At 47.6% G+C, this 15,216-nt stretch overlaps 1 long non-coding RNA gene across 1 annotated transcript; it reads left to right on the top strand.

Annotated features, from left to right (window-relative positions):
* The first annotated feature begins 6,423 nt into the window (after positions 1-6,423).
* LOC118247702 (uncharacterized) lies at positions 6,424-9,797 on the top strand. Its single transcript, XR_004778523.2, has 3 exons — positions 6,424-6,831; positions 7,788-7,857; positions 8,363-9,797. It is a non-coding gene; the product is annotated as an uncharacterized LOC118247702 (long non-coding RNA).
* The last annotated feature ends 5,419 nt before the right edge of the window (positions 9,798-15,216 follow it).

The raw sequence follows: 15,216 nt of genomic DNA, 5'->3' as shown, positions 1-15,216 counted from the left end.
GATGCTGGAGAGGTCTTCACAGGCCTGGCAGTCCAACAGACTCATCTAAAGGGCATTTTCTTCCAACCCACAAAATCTCCACCCAAAAATGCTGGAAAAAAGTGGTCGTGGAATAGGGAGAAATAAATGCAAGTGTGTTTATGCCTTTAGACAGGTAATGTTGACTCTCCAGGGAATCGGTACCTTGAGGGGGAGGATGAAATGGGGCTAAAGACGGGCACTGCACTGGAATTAGAGTGTACGAGTCCCAACTCTGCTGCTCGGACCCCAGGGACTTTCAGCAAGCCCTTTCCAGGCTGCGTGTCTCTGCTCCTCCATGCCTAACAATAAAACTGACCTCTGCAGACCTTTTGAGATCTGCTGCTGCAAAGAGCCACGCAAGTGCAGGGTACCTTTTTTTTTTTTTTTCTGTACATGATAAATGTTCCTTTGAAGTCTCCTCGGGCTGCTCAGATGATTCCCACTCCTAATGGGGACAGCTGGCTCATTGATGTAAGAGGCCATCCATCAGGCTGACCCACTGAAAGGTTTCTACTGTGGCTCCGGTTGTAGCTGCCAAAAGAAGCACTCCCGAATTGCCTTTGAAATACTGTATTTTTAAGTGGATAAGGAGGGACTGGAATGTCCTCATCCAGCCTTTATTATCTGGCCGCTTTTGAATGATCCTTTTCAAAAAGAGGTCGGGCAGCTATGGGTAAAAAAAAAAAAAAAAGGAAGAGAATAACAAGGCTTAATGCTCCTTTATACATTTTATAGATTCGATGTAAAAATAGTTATAACAAAAACACAAATCCCACGGTCTGCCTTCCTATTTGCACAGGCTGTAATGAGTTGACATTTGAATGAGTCTGGAAAATTGTATTTAATAACTCCTCAGAGGCCCCAGAGTGGGAAAACCTATTATTGCTGCCTGATTTGGAAGTTATTGTTTTAAAGACATTTTCAGAGTTGCACACCTCCTTCAGGCTGTGAGTTTACATCTTCTGAGCATGCAAGTCTGAAGGCCCCTGCTCATAATGCCTGTATGGCTGTTTGCATTGCCCCATATTGTGAAGCTTCTGTAGATTGCAAAGGATGGGGAACTGCTACATGAAGCTTGGCTGCAGATTTGTTTTCAGAAGGGAAAAAAAGGGTGAAATCCATTGATCTCTAATTCCTGCTCACTTCATAAGCTGCTGTGTTATGGGATGGGCCACGATAAACACATACAAGACTAAATGTCACAAAACCATCAGGAGAGAACAAACTGCACATCAATGACAAAGCAGAGGTTTCTGCAGCTTGCCTGGGCTTACTGCTCGCCTCGTTTCTGTAGGGAGATTGCTGGAAGAGCTCCTGTCGTTGTGAACAGTGGGTTCACATTTGCTTGCTTGGATGTTAGTTGTTAAAAATGAGTCCATAGCCCTCCTCAGGGTACCAGGGTGGGATTAGGGGAGCTCTCAAGGTGGTTTGGCTGGCGTCGGTGCTATCTGGCGCCCAGGCCTCATGGATCAGTCCACACACATGTTGCTCAGAAGTGACACCGACTGCATTTAGCAGGGATAATGGGAGAGCTGTATACCCTGTAGGAAGAGGGATTTGGGTGAGTGATAGGGTTAAGGCTGAACTGTGATTATTTTGGCAGGACATGTGAGACTCTGCAATAAAATACTAAGAATCCAGCCTTCATTAACTCCATTGCCTAAATAAATTACCTGAATTTTGGATGTACATCCTGCAGCTTCAACAGAAGTTCCCAAGGACTGAGGTATGATGAAAAACGTATTATTTATGTTAAGATCCCAGAAGTAGCTTTAAAGCCCAAATTTTAAGTATCTACACATGAAAAAAAAATGTGATCAAGGCCCAATGTATAGGAAGAAGGAACCAATTTGTACAAAATAAGAACTTCAACAAAGTAAAAAAAAAAAAAAACAGCTATGAAGGTGGTCTTTTTGAGACAAACTGTGCGTGGCTTCTGGTGAGAACATTTGCAGAGCATTAGGAAACCCCAGTTACTGCTGGTACGTGGGGCTGTGTGATGCAGCGCTGACTTGTCTGATCCCTGGGTCCGCCAGCGAGCCCGTCACATAACTCACAGCTGGAGCACGGACACCCCGTGATGCCCCCGAGCAATAAGTCATAGCCCTGACTAACGCGTATGCGTGTGTATGCGAGGTGAGTGTTGGTGCATTCGGATGACAAAGATGTTGAACGTACGTGCAAACATTCATTATGTGCATACACGCTGAGTACTGGGGGATTAAAATTTCATTAGCTGCTGCAGAACTCCTGGATGATAATTTCAGGATGGCAAGCACAAAGATCCGCAAATAAGCCTATACGAATGGATTAATTTCTTCCAAGTGGAGAACGGTTTCTGTGATTTAAATTAGAAAAAAAAAAAAAAAAAGCCACTGAGGTAAACCACTCATTTAAAATTTTTTAGGTAATATCTGAATAGGGAACTGCTCCTAAAAACAAATTTTACAGTGAATGACTGAACTGTCTGTCTCTTCTCTATGTATTTGCAGAAGCCCAGTCTTGCATTCAAACACCCAGTTCTTTCTGCTCATGGGATGCAGCTCTCGCCCTGTCCAGCAGTCCCAGAAGGACACAAGAGCCCGCAGTTTGTAAACAGGGTGCAGAAATTAGATAAATGTTTAGAAAGCTTGGGCCAGCACGCCGAGCCCTTCCAACACAGGGCGAGGATGAGGATGGGGCAGTGAAATCACCCTTCAGAGGAGGAGAGGAAGGTGCTCCACAGCCTATGGTGGCTTTGTGCTGCTTTGTGGAGCCCCAGGACAGGGAGAGAAAGCATCATCTTTGTAAGTTTGTCATTAAGAGACTTAATCTGGATCTGGATTTGCTCCACTTTTGAAAATGCATTTGTAAATGCTGGTGTGAAACAGATTTATGAAGCTGAGATGGCCTGTTCTTCCCCTCCTCCCTGAAATTTCCTAAATGCCTCTCTTCACAGGGGTTGTGCGTTTGTATATAATTATTTCTTTTCCTGTATATTGATCCTTGTCTCCTTCTCCCGGACACACTGTAATTATATTTTCTCTCCATGGGCAAGGCGCGATCTATCTCTGTCGCACAATGGGCCTGCTCTGTCAAAGCGGGGAAGAAAAAGCCTCTGTTTGCAGGGTGGTTTCAGACAGGGCTCTGACAATTGCAGGTTCTGATTCATACCTGTGCAACCGCTACTCTGTAATCAGGTGGTGATTAGTCACTGCCAGCCAATTAGCCTGCCCAGCTTCCTAAAGCAATTTGTCTATCTGCAACTTTATAAATTCTGATTAAATACTCTGTGACGAGGCCACCAGCTCGGGAGCAGGACTGCAAGCTGGACCTTCCTCCTCCTTCACATACTTCTGGTCCCAATTCAGTAAGGATGTGGACAAACCAGAGAGGGTCCAAAAATGACCTGAAGGACAGAGTCCAAAGGAGTGCCACAACAATGGCCAAAAGGGCTGGAGAACCTGCCCTGGAAGACCAAAGGGATTCCATCTTTTCAACATGGGATGAAACAGGGTGCTCAATAATCTCATCCGGGCTGCCTTTTCCCATGAAAGGGTTGACCTGGTGGTTGCTCAAGCTCCTTCCAACCTGTCCTGTTCCATGATTCTGTGACTCCATACCCATAACCAGAGTTTTATCAGAGGGTTTATCACTTCGTTTAGCCACGGGGATGCTCAGGGACCACCTGCAGCCCTCTCCCCCCAGCTCTGTGAGCTGAGGCATGCGGTGCCACCAAATCACAGAAATGTGGACACCCCAAGGAGAAGTAAGCCACATCTGACCTCAGGAGGGCTGAGCTGTGCCACGTCCTCCACCACTTGGTGATGTTGCAAGGGGATTTATGTTGAATCCACACAAATCCTTGCCTGCCCCAGGCCTCCTCCTTCTCCTCCCCAGCGCCGCTCCCACTGGTGAGCATTGATGCCAGGGGCGAGCAAAGCTCTCTGAATCACCAGCAGGTTTTCCGTGACGAGCTCGCTGTGCGGCCCAGCAGAGTTATTGCCAGACATTGAAGTCTGTGGGCTCAAACAGTTTCAGCAGAGCCTCTGCTTACATCTGCTGCTGGTACTTGGAGCTGTCCTGCACTGCTCTCGGGCCTAGGTGGGCCGCATCAGGGTCACCATGTTGGTGAAAACCCAAATAACACCGGTGTAGGGAAAGGTGCTACCTGCTGGTAGCTCATTCTCTTCCCAGAAGTCCCAGGGACACACACAAAGGGAAAAAAAGGCCCTGATGCATGGTTCCCACCTTTCTGCCTGACAGACCCAAGTTCATCACCTAAAGCTGCCCCATCACTGTGACCACACCCTCCTGCAGGCACAGCCAGCCCTGGCCCCATTTCCCTGCCCATTCTCTGGGGCATCCTGGGTACCCTTATGGTGCTGGTGGCATCCACCAGGGTTTGGCACATGGGGTTGCCTGGCAGCTTGCACCCTGCAAAAGTGTGCTTTGAAGCAAAACTCTAGTTCCTGACCTAAACACATTTTTACTTTCTTTCACAGGCTCACATGAGTTTTTCCTGTAATCGTAAGCTGTCATGCTTCCCATGCTACCGCCACACATTTCCATCTCTTGCCCATTTTGCTTTTTTTTTCTCTTTACTGACTCATTTTAATTGCGTGTCTGAAATTTGAGGAATTTCTTTTGTTTTTGTGACAAGAGAACTTGGCTTCTTGGGGAAAGGTTCCCTGCGCCCTCTTGGTTTCCACCGCATGCCTGATGCCAGCTGAGTCAGACAGCCATGCTGAAGCAAATTAGAAAAACAGGAAAGATGTTTGGCAGCCTATTCCAAGTTCATCAGAGGAAAAAGCTGGGGAAAAAAAAAAAAAAAAAAAAAAAGGTCCTCGATAAAACTTGGATACCTTTATCTGGCTCCAAGCATCCATTCATGGTCCCGCTCCCCTGAAGGTGAAGAGCAGAAGTTCTGACCTTGCATCTCACCTGCCCTTCTCACAGGTGAGCAGCTCCCAGCACACAGAAACATTTAAACAAGCATGATGCAGGCACTGCTAAATCATTTCTTTGCTGTCAGCTGCAGGATGGCATCAAAGCCATCAAGGAACTCCCAGGTTCAATTTGTAGCAATAAATCTATTTTTCAGGATTTTCATTCTCCATCCATTTTTGCTGATGTGTTTTCATTTTTCTTCATCTACTCTCATAGGGACCATTACAATTCAGAAACTAAAACAGAAGAGACCATTACATTATGTTGCGTAGTGGCCATGGCAGAGATAGAAATGCATATAATGCATATACTGGATGCTTCCTACCCAGCAGAGCAGAAATACAATTGCCAGTGCTCTTGCTGTTCAGAGTCTGGTGGCACAATTCTTGCATCTTTATTGCACTCTTCCTCACTGCGTCATGGGTCTGGAGGAAAACCCTCCATCACAGGGGCCATCTGACCACCGAGATGGCCCCCAGAGAGGTGCCTGTGGTTGACATATCAATGATATTCACTATTTCTTCTTCTTTGTTTTCCCTCTGCAACAGAAAGCAAAAATAATACTAGCTTATTTTCTCATGCCTTGCATGTTTTAACTGCCTCAGTCCCTGAGGCCTCCAGCCCCAAGGTGTTTGCATTTCACTACATTATTTGTTGCTGCATGCTAATCCAATAAGCCTGAACTGACATGAATTACCATACTGCATGGGGAAGGATAGGTTTAGCACTTGCGTATTTTAGACATCTGTCAAGATAGACTTGGACTGGAGGGAGTCTCTGGCAGGCTCGTCTATACTGCAAGTGGACAGGGACAGAGGCATTTCCTCCCCAAACTCCGTCTCTAAATTAAATCATTTTAATATTATTAAGTTCATATGAAGTCTCTTGGTGCAAATTCCAGGGACCTGATAGAGCCTAGTGCCTAGCTGGAAATGAGCCGTGAGACTTCATTGCTCCGAAGCGTGACCTACTGCGCTTTCTCTTCCTCTAGCAGCTTGGGTTTCGGTCACTTCACGCTGGGAGTTAAGGCCTACTTGTGTCAAATGTCCACCCTCTTCCCCAGGCCTTTGCTCAGTAGTTCTGAGAATTATTTTGGGGGGTAAATATAACTCATGTGCTGGAAAATATATTTTAAGGAATTTCTGGAGTATTTATTTATCCTCAAAAATACATAAGCCACCTTTTAAAGAGTTAAAAAGGGTGACATCATTAAAAAAAAAAAAGTAAAAAAAGTCCAGTTTGGGATGCAGAGAAGCATTTTGCAACAACTTCAAATGAATTTTTTTCATTTTTTGCATGTGACTGAAAAAGCAAATCCACTTTGACCTCAATATTTTTCCTTTTCCTCCTCTTTATTGTAGTAACCAGATTTTAAAACTAATTAGACATTTCTAGCTCCTCCCATAGCAATTCTTGGTCATCTTTAACCTTTCTTTATATGCACTGTTTCTTACTTAGGTTGCTCTCATGCCAATTTGAAATCTCTGTAAATAGTGGCTGCTCTTTCTCCCACTTCCTGCTACAGTTTTGGTGTTTTTTTCTTTCTCTTTCTTTTTCTTTCTTTCTTTCTTTCTTTCTTTCTTTCTTTCTTTCTTTCTTTCTTTCTTTCTTTCTTTCTTTCTTTTCTCTTTTTCTAAACCAGACATTGCATGATTTTAACGAACACAGTCCATACGCAACAATAATAAAGATGAAAAGTCCCTGCTGACTACCATTGGAGAAGCATCCTCAGACAGTTCCTGCATGCTCGTGCTCCCTCATGCTGCCTTCTCCTGCATCAAGCTCCTCTGCTCAGCAGGGCGGCGGGCAACCTTGACTGCTCCAGAGAGTCCCTGGGGGCCAAGCTCCCTTCCTGGTTGTGCCAAGTCTTTCTTTTTGATGGTGAGTAATTTTTGACAAGTTCTATGTATCCTAGCTTGCTCTTTTTTAAAATGAACATTATAATTTCTACCTGACTGAGAAAGACAGATTGTTATGATTGATTAATATTTCAAAAGGGCCTCATAAATCTATAATCTCTCCACAGTATTACAATTCGCTGCTATTGCTCTGTTCCCCTGGTTAGTCTTTGGATCCCCTATAAGCAGTTACTAGTCTCAATTTACAATAGAGATATATTGAAATGTACAATAAAGGAAACAGACAAAGAACATCAAATGACAGGGCTGTGGAGCTGGAAAAGTTTAGGAGCCATTTCCTATTCTGTCAATAACCTTTTTCTTTTTTTTTCCTTATAGGTGAAGCTTAGCACCACATATCTGGCATGCATTTGATATAAGTTTCTGGTTTTAGTCTTCAGTCCTGATGAGATTTTCAAAATCTCTCTCAAGGCACAGAATTCGCTTTCTGTGTTTGAGAGTGTTTCAGTCTTGAGCAACAGGTGGAAAATCTCTTGAAGTTTCCATCCACAGATCTATTCCTCTGCGATGTTCAAGATGGACATCAAGATCTTTGCATTGCAAGTGTGAGGCATGAAAGCCAGGGTACTGCTCCTTGTCTTCACGGCCCAGCAGGGCAGGAGGCACCTCGGCAGGCATGGGGCCAATAGACAACCAGGGGAATGGTGAGGCCAACAGGGGCAGGACTGCTCCTCAGAGCCACCTGGGCAGGCTGTGGACAGGGGCTACAGAACTGCCATGAGGTTCTCCAAGGCCAAGTGCCAAACCCTGTAGGTTGGAGGGACGAACCCCATGCAGCGGAGTGAGCTGGAGGCTGACAGGGAGGAAAATAGCTTTGCAGGAGAGGATTTGGGGAGTCTGGTGACAACAATGATGGTTGGACTAGATGATTTTGGAGGTCTTTTCCAACCTTAATGATTCTATGAACAATCCACCCAGGTGCCAGCTTGTGGAGAAGATGGAGCCAGGCCCTTCCTGAATGCCCACAGAAGAGGAAAACAGACAAAAGGTACAAGAGGGATAACTCCAGTTAGTTTTACTTGACTGGTTTGGCATTAGAAGAGGCTGTAGGAAGAGGCTGTCTGGAGAGACTGGGGGATCTCCATCCCTGGGGATAGTCACAGGGCCCTGAGCAATGTGATCTAGCCATGGAGATGGCCCTGCTCTAAGCCACGGGTGGGGCAGACGACGTCCAGAGGTCCCTTCCAACTTAAATTATTCTTTGATTCTTAGCTCAAAATAAACAAATTTTGACATTAATTATCCTGCCTTAGCTTTTTTCTATCAGCCAGTCTCTGAAGTAATTTATGGCTCCATGGGCTTTGGGCGGCTTGGAAGAGCTCTCCCTTCTGGAGCAGAGTGAGGGGGAGCAAACCGAGGGAGACTTGGCAGGATGCTCAAGGCTTTCATGATCTAATTCAAAGGAAGGTGAACTTTATGTGACTTGACCCTTATTTAAATCCTCCACTCTCATGCTCTGAAGTTCACAACCTCTCCTTTTACTCTCACCGCAGAGTTACACCTCCTTCAGAGCCAGCGCTGGCGTGACTCACCCTGGCAGGCACTGCTGTGCAGTCATCTGCCCGAGCTGTCACCCTGCTGCGAAAAAGCTGCAGAAAGAGGAGACTGGGAGCAAACTTAACCTTATTTTGGATTGCTCGCTGCCGTCTAGGAGCAGTGAGAATTAGGAATCAATTTCCATTTACCCACTTCAAAGCGAATTGTACTGTCTGCCCAAGGAAGCGTGGGGCACAGCTGAGGAAGATGCTGCTTTTGTGCTGGAAATGTTGCAAGGTTCAAAGTGCATTTAGGTGCAACGTGTGTGTGGATGAGTCAGGAGATCCTTGCTTCAAATGTGAGCTCTTCAAAGCGGCGCCTTCCTTTTCTGGTGCGTCTCGCACAGACCTCTCCTTTAAAGACCACAAAGCTGTAACGAAATGCTGAACGGCTCTAATGTGTGAACTGAGGCTGCCATCCACTGCAAAGCAGGACTCCCCCAGGGTTTCCTGCTGCCCCAGGCAGATAAAATGTGGCTGCCCATCTTTATTGTTCCCATTGGAGGTGCTGCATGTGGCCGTCCACCCTGGAGGTCTGTTGCTTCCACCAGCCCTGCCCCAGGGCTGCCTGCAGGGGCAGAAATTTGGCGCTCATTAAAAAGAGATAAAAAACAATTAGATTGCAGATAAAACAAGTTATCTCTGCTTGGAAGGCTTGTCAGTCCATTGCTTTCTCTGTGGTTAGAGAAGGTGTCGTGCCAAGCTCTCTGGTCCATGCTAGTTGCTCCATCACTGTTTGCACCAGGCGTGGTCAGTGCCTGAACGGGAAGAAGATCTGCCCCCGCACCCGAGGTCTGCACCTGAGTCTGCTCCACAACACACAGGCTTGGAGCCTGGCCTGGAGCCCTCAGACAAGGCATTTGTAATTAGTTCTGGTAATTAACCCAGCACCCCTACACCCCATGCCACACCACCCTCCTCCCGGCTCATCAGAATGGCACTATCTCTTGGAGCATTACTTCACAAAACACAGCCCTGTCCGCGGCTTAAACCCTGGCCTCTTTAATTAACTGACAACTTTAATCCATGTGTTACACTCTGCTTATCTGGAAACTGACTTTTACTCCTGATAAGCCGTCATCTAATTGCTCTCCAATGTGGCCCATGCCCTGCTCCACCCTGGCGGTTACCCGCTCGCCGCATTGATAATCCCCGGCCTTGAAATGCTGTGCTAGATGCAGCAGGGACAGCGAGGGAGTCCTTGGTCCTGCTGGTATCAATATGGAAGAAACCAATGTGACTTTGGCTAGCATATTCTGGGTTTATCTGCCTTCTGGTTTTCCACTTCTAAGGAGACATTCAGAGTCCTCTACCACCGGGAGAGTGACTGGTTGATCTTTATTTTGTTAACATGTTTCTCAGCCATTTGTTCCTGTCCAGAAATGAGGGATTGAAAAAAAAAAAAAAAAAAAACCACCTCCAAATGTTTTTTGGCTGTTTTTCTAAGAGTTTCTAAAGGACTTTTGATGCTGAAGTTATGTGTAGGTTTAATCAGTCATTGGGTCCTGCCAGTTTTAGCCTGTTCGGCCAGTTTTCTGCTGTTATACTGTTATGGAGATGTGCAAACCATCCTGGGTTCCAGGCATGCATATGTTCCCTTTCACTCTTCCCCTGTGGAGCAACAAATGAGAGAGCAGCTTTGCAGGGAGATTTGGAGAAAATGCCTTATCAAAGTGAGAGCACGTGTCCATCCAGCACTGCAGGGGACCGGGAAGTCGAAGGATGGGGAATGGGGGAATGACAAAAATACCTGGCGGCCACGATTCAGGAAGGATAGGTGGGAAGGGGTATCATCACAGGGAGCTCCACAGCGAGCAGCAGTGAGAGGAGATGAAATGGCAAATGTGCAATGTGCCCGTGCAGGGGAAGCAGGGAGAAGACCAAGGTGTGTGTGTGAACCCTGCCCGAAGTCTCTCTGCTGGCTGAGGACAGCAAGATGGAAAACAGCTGGCACACCCCGGTGCTTTCTGCAGCTGAAGCCTGGGATGCTTTTCCCTCCTTCTTTATTTCCTCACCCTCAGTCAGTCCTGGTGCCCTTTCAGTCGCTCAGTCTTGCAATGTCAGCAGCACAAGGATCCTGAAATGCTCCAAAGTCATTTCCGTCTTGCAGTCCCTGACACAGAGACCTCATTATCCCAGAGTCCTGAGCCTGTCTGCCCTTTCCTAGGGGATTTTATTCCTGCGGGGTCCAGATATTTTTACAATCAGCACAGGCAGTGCTATGGGAACTGGGGAAGGATGCATGTCCTCCCTACCTCTGAGGGGACCTCTGTGCAGGCAGCACACGCACAAGGTGACTCCAGGCAGAAAGCTTCGTTAGCATCAGCGCGGCTCCTAGCCCCCGGGGCTGCCATGCAGGGCAGAAGAGAAAGGCAGAGGAGTGTGCAGGTGTTGGGCTTGGGCAACAAAAAGGAGATATTTTCACTGCCTTTGCTGCTGCCACTCGCAGGATTCCTCCAGGCCTGCATGGCGCTGACCTTCTGATGAAATTTGGTGGAATTGTGTTTACCTACTTGTACGTGGACCAAAGGAAAAGGGAAGCTATTTCATTATCAGCTTCAAAGCTATCGTGTAGCTGCACGCATAAAATGCCCATAAAAGGAAGCAGTGGCAGACTGGGATTTAGTGAGAAAACCACCAGCAACCCCGGCACAGCACCGAGCTCTTGCAAACCGCCTGCAGCAGTCCCGGCTAGGCAGCCCCAGCCCAACGTTGGAGGTTTCCTGAGTTTCTCCATCCCTCTAACTCCAGGGCAGTTTATTATTTTATTTTCTTTTCACTTCTTTAATCTTGCTTTAAACCAACGAGCTAAGTAAATAATGGGAAGTATATTTAAGCAGGAAGATAGCGTGTTAATTACTGTAAAAGACAGGAGAAAAAACACTCCCCTTCCCGCTCCCCCTGCCCAAGGAGTCTGTGACGTTAGGCATGCAAACACAAGGAGAAAATCAACAGATAGATCAGGTTGCTTTGCTTCATGTACAACTTTATTACTGGGCCAAAAAGGAAAACGTGAAAAATTGAGAGGAAGCCTAAATGGTTTGTTAACGTGGAAAGAGGTGGCCAAGACAGAAAACACTTCTCCTTTTATGAAAAGAACATCTTAAAAAAATCATTTTTAAGGCATTGCTGCTCGAGGCAGCCATTTGGCTCCCAGAGCTAGAATATGGGCCAGAAGTAATCAGGAATGGAGGGCAGAGGCAGCATACATAACAAGGGAGCCTGTATGTGGGCTCTTATCATCTGGAAGCTAATAGATGATGAAGGCAGCTTAATCCATGCAAATATAGAATAATGACAACCCTGACTTTGTGCGTCATAAAAATAGGGGGAATAGGAAAAAGAGAGAGAGACAGACAGAGAGAAGTAAAAAGCACCAGCATTTGAATCGATGTGCGTCATTAATGGATGAGGCTGGAGAGGGAGAAATAATCAATCCCAAGGAGCGACGGCTGCGCTCCTGTGCCCACGAAAACCCTAGGGAGGGGAGAGGGAGAGGAGCGGACGTCAGAGCGAGCGCTCCACAGGGAATGAGCTGCTGACCGCTCTGGTGCCAACCCAATTTCGCATCCCGGTTGCTGGCAGTGCTTCCTCGAGCCCAGTGCCCACCTGCCAAGACCCACCAGCTGCCAGCCCCTGGAAGGCCCCTGTCCCTGGCTCCAGGGGACATATGCCAGCCTGGCCCAATGCCGGTGGCATGGTGTGGCGGGATGGATGTCCCTCGGCTGAGCCCCAACATCGCCTGGTGGACAAAATCTTCTCTTCCCCATCGGTGGTGGAGCAAAGGCTGCGCTTTGTGGGCATCTGGTGAAAAGGCAGCGAGTGAAGCCCTGCCATGGTAACGGTGAGATTAATAACCATTGGAACAACTTAAGAGGGGTTGTTGCAGACTTGGTCATCGCTAGAAAAATTTATTTAGCGGTCGGATACTTTCTTCATGCTATCTATGAAATGGTACATCCGGTGGGCAGGAGGTTGCAGAGTCCTCACCAACATGGCAAGCTTGTGACAACCAGAGGTGCAAGGACACATGGCCATCCACCTCCAGTGCCACCAGCTAGTGACAGAACATCAGATCCATCCCCGCATCCACGGAGGGGACGGAGGTGTAGCTTCAAACCCCAAAACCGCTGTTTCTAATGGAGAGAGCTTCCAGTGCAACCTGGCATCACCTCATCCTTGGCCTACTCCTTACCCTCTCAGTTCTTAGTAACCCACTCCTCCGCTAATTAGCAGAGAGGGGGCTGGATAATTCAGTATGCTCGGAGGCCAGAGAGATGAGATCCAAGACATTTTTCTTGTCTGGAATCTCTGCTATTTTTATCAAAATATACACTGAGTTAGTCAGGTCAGATCTATTTTTGGTAACCTCCCTGTTGCATTTTATACCACTTTCTATTAAACTTCACATCTTTCATTATTCCTCCCTTCAGAATTAGTCAAATGCCTGTCATACCTCTGAGGTTAAGCTCACAGACTGATTATTGCCTGGGTTAATTTCCCACCTCCCACCCCCCACACACAGTCCTCGCTGTCCTCCAGTGCCGTGGCCCTGCCTACACAGGGCTGTTACCTCGCTGCCCAGCAGGTAACTCAAGTGCCCATTTTCCTAAGATTTGGGGATGGAGTTTACTGCCCAGATGAATGCATGGGTCTCCTGTGCTTCCCCCTCAGGTGCCAGTGCCCCCCGTACTGGCAATTCCAGTACGCTTGGTGCCTTTGCCCCTGTCCCACCACATAACCCGTGCCCAGGCCCTGTCGTCTCCATACCTCGCCCATGCCCTGCTGTAACAAGGCCTTCTCGATGGGATCTCTGCCAGGGCACGGTCACCGGCCTCGTCTGCGGCCTCTCTGCCTTCCCCTGGTGAACAAACTCAAACGGACTGAAGCTCTGCCAGGTTGTTTGTGTCTAACTGGTACACGCTGCTAATAACTGTGTTCTTAATTAACATCTCACCCGGTGTTCCTGAGCCTGCGAGAAGGTTCACCGGGCTGGGCAGTCACACTGGCATCCTTCCTAGGGCTGCGTGCAAGGTATAGTTTTCTTTTTTTGATTCTAAGATAACATCCTTTAAAGAGAGATTACATACTTCGTTATCAGTTTCGCTTTTGCATTTTTTGACTCCTTTGCAACACTTAGATGTGTGTCACTTTTTTCACAGGTGCAATTTATAGAAGCAACAGGGTATCCAGCTCCTGAAGGACACTTTCAAAAGTTTGGGTCCTCACAACTTGATATTCAATACATTGGTTTGGGCACCTCAAAGCCTGGCAATGCCTCAGCCTCTTTTAACCTTAAAATCAGGTGTCTGGTATGCAAATACTTCTCCAAATGTCCTCTGCAACAACTCAAAGAGATCCTTTTCTCCACAGCATCCTCAGCCTTTTAAATTACTCTGTCGACTCATTTATAGACCAGTAGTTCAGCAACCTTCTGGCAAGCTTCATGCTTCCCTTTTGCCCAAAATGTTCTTGTTTGCTTTAGCATCTTCAGCACTTGCCTGTCGTGGCCCCTTCTTGGCATCACTGTTTTTATATATCACATTCCACGTGATGCTGTCCGTGCCCCTCTCCCTTGGTAGCAGTCACTGTGGGTCGCTGGTTTCAGAAGGCAGGATTTTTTTGGCTCAGACTTCCTTATAGCCCTCTCAGGGTTTCAGGAGGTGTTAGTTATCACAGGTGGCACGTAATGAAAGCTGAGGTAGGCGAGTCCTGGTGGCGCCGGGAGCGCACCTGGAGGCTTTAATGCCGGTCGTTCCTACTGGACTTTGCTAGCATGAAAGATTGCATCACCCGCCCCATCATGCTGCCACGACTTCAAAGGCCATGGCAATTAAACTGAAGATAAAATCTGCTATACAAACCCAGCTGCATTCACTGCCCAGGGCTTGCGCTGCAAAAACACTTTCCTGCAATGCTCCCTGACACTGTCTCTGGATGTCCAGCAGCCTGGCTGCTCTGCTTCTGGGTGGCCAGCAGGCAGCTGGGGACGTGCAGGTGGCCCTTATTCACTTCTTACTCCCTTCCCCTCCTCTTATCACAGGGGGCATGGGGAGGCTGCTTTTGGGGTGGAGGCAGGCAGAGTGCATCACGGCTTGGTCCTTCTGTGGGGAGCAGGGGGCAGGTGGCCTGCCAGAGCAATGAGCAACTCACCAGCAAGCTTCAGCAAATGGATTTACTCTTCCCTTCCATCACTGTTGGCAATATGGGAGTAATAACACTCAGCCACCTTTATGGGACTCCTTTTCACCTGTCTGTGGCAAGCCAGAAGCTTCCCCCTTTTTTTGCTCATTCTGCCATTTTGCCTCAGTGTGATGAATTCACCACGTCTTCTGGCAAGAAAAGATGAGTTTCGTGGCAAAGCTCTTTGCTTCACTTAACAGCTCCTCATTCACATCCATGTGTGGGAAGAAGTCCTCATGGCATCCACGAGCAGTGGTGAGAGGAGCCACCTTCCAGGAGCTGCTGGGTGGTGCAAGGTGAGCCATGAAGGGTGGCTGCTGCGCTCCCTTTGCACCATGTTAGGTCATGCTGACTTTTGGTCTCTCTTCCCTGGTGCTGAAAGTGGCTTCGTGTGCTGGTGGAGGTTTGAGGCATTTGGGTTTCCTAAAAGAAAAACATGGTGTCCTGCAGCGGGACAAAATGCTGCTCTGGAAGGCAGTCTGGCCCTGTGGGAGGGATGTCACTTGTCCAACCTCCTGCACCAGCTGTGTTCTACAACATGGCTCCAAGGTCTTGGGCACCCTGCTGGGACAGCCAAAACTCCCCGGTCTGGCTCTCCAAATCACAGCCTCATGATAACCCATCCAGGT

Source organism: Cygnus atratus, chromosome 1 (assembly GCF_013377495.2).
Source record: "Cygnus atratus isolate AKBS03 ecotype Queensland, Australia chromosome 1, CAtr_DNAZoo_HiC_assembly, whole genome shotgun sequence".
NCBI classification, from domain to species: domain Eukaryota; kingdom Metazoa; phylum Chordata; class Aves; order Anseriformes; family Anatidae; genus Cygnus; species Cygnus atratus.
Note: the sequence above shows the minus strand (reverse complement) of the source record. Positions and strands in the feature narration are given on the sequence as shown.